Genomic DNA, 1,870 nt, shown 5'->3' on the forward strand with positions numbered 1-1,870 from the left:
GTCCCAGGGCCACAGAGCCCCACGGCTCTGCAGTGAGAAGCCAGCACATCACAGCTAGAGCGAAGTCCCCGTTTGCCACACCTAGAGGAGAGCTTCCGTAGCAAAGAGAACCAGTGCAGCCAAATAAATAAATATTTAAAATAACGAAATTAAACATTTTAGATAGCAAATGATTTGCTTGGCTCTGTAAATTAAAAGCCTGCCCAAAAATGGTCTGTGGAAGTGTAAGCATCAAAAAGCACCTCCAGTGTTCTGCTTTCACCAAAAACATGGAAGGAATTTCCTAGAAATGGTCAGGATGTATTTATGGAAAAAATCCTCTTCAGACCTTTATATGCTCAATCATTGCTAGACAGGGTGCTAAACATGGGAGCTATAATAGGAGCATGGTCCTGACCCTCTTGGTCAGAGAAGTACATCAGCTGTCCTGAACAGTGAATGTTAAAGGAATCATGAAATAAATATAAAAAGGACACAGTGAATGCCCAAAGAAGTGGTCATCTCTGTGATTCTAATAAAGTGAATTCATAGCAATCTGTAGGGTTGTTCAGTGAGATAGCAAACTCTCCATGAAAAGGTGAAGCAGAACCTGAATGAACAGATAAACACGAGTCAAGGCACAAGAAAAGGGGTTTTGAAGAAGCAATCAGTTCACAGCATTCCTAAGACGTGAATGATCTGCTAAGTGTTCTCCATCTTTAATATCTAGGATAGGAATTTCACAAAGCAGAACTGCTGCTCTACGTCGTCGTTAACTCCCCCTCCCCCACTCTCCATCGCCACCCCTCTAACAGATACATCAGGTGAGCAGGGCTCAATTATTCAAATTAAATGTGTGACCTGGAGCAACTCCCGTCACTACTCAGAGCCTCAGGGTCTTTGCCTGAGAAGTGAGGAACCCTGTTCGCTCTAGTCCATTTCTGCTCTGAATTGCGAATAGTACAAGAAACCAGAAAGGAAACTCCAGAGAAACAAAAGTGAAAGTGCCCAAAGGAAATACAATAGTAAACAAAAGCACAAAATTCTATATCTCATTGAAAAATGTGGCAGAGTTCCAAAATACTTTTTTTCAGCAGCCCGTGAACACGAGACTTGGGAGAGAATGAACTATCACGCCCTCTGAATGTGAATGACATGAGTGTAACGCGAATCCACCTTGCCCCATGCAACCGTCTGCTTAAACAATGCTCCCTGACCTCGAACAACCATTTATTAAGATTTTCTTTCTAAATAAGTCAGTCCACGAGGAAAGGTCGGTCCCCTCCTGACAAACCCCTCGGAACACCACCCAAGGGTGTGTTCCGCTTCGGGATGAGAGAAAAGGGGGTAAAGAAAGAGAGGAAGGAAAGATTTGAACTGATATTAGATTCTGCCTAGTGTTGCCACGCGGTTGTTATGCACAACAGCAGGGAAGCAAACTATTTTAAAACTTGAGAAATACAGTAGCCTTTAAATTTGATCGTTTCTTCCTTCATGTTAGTGAGACTTTTTTGCACCTAACCCAGAAAGGTACACCCGCCTGGGAGCGAGAGCGGGAGCTCTGGGGTGAACCAGCAAGTGGAGGCGGCCAGAATGGACCAAGCTGACAGCTTCTCAGAGCGTTGGCTGCGGGTGTGGGACCGCGACCAGCAACGGCCACGGCTAGAGGGGTCGATCTGGACCAACCGGTGTCAGAGGGCTCCCTAGGTGGGAGGATGCTCCGGGCCCGCCCCGGGAGCCTCCCTTCTCCGAGCAGAAGGAAGGGCGCTCAAACGCGTGCACACGCAAACACACACACACATCCTTCCCGTGGAGTTGTGTCTCCTCTCCCTTTTGTTTTTCTCCCTTCCCGGTCAAGAGACCCGGAAGTTTTTTTTTTTTTTAATCCAGT

Source organism: Oryx dammah, unplaced genomic scaffold (genome assembly GCF_014754425.2).
Source record: "Oryx dammah isolate SB20612 unplaced genomic scaffold, SCBI_Odam_1.1 HiC_scaffold_28, whole genome shotgun sequence".
Classification (NCBI taxonomy): Eukaryota; Metazoa; Chordata; class Mammalia; order Artiodactyla; family Bovidae; genus Oryx; species Oryx dammah.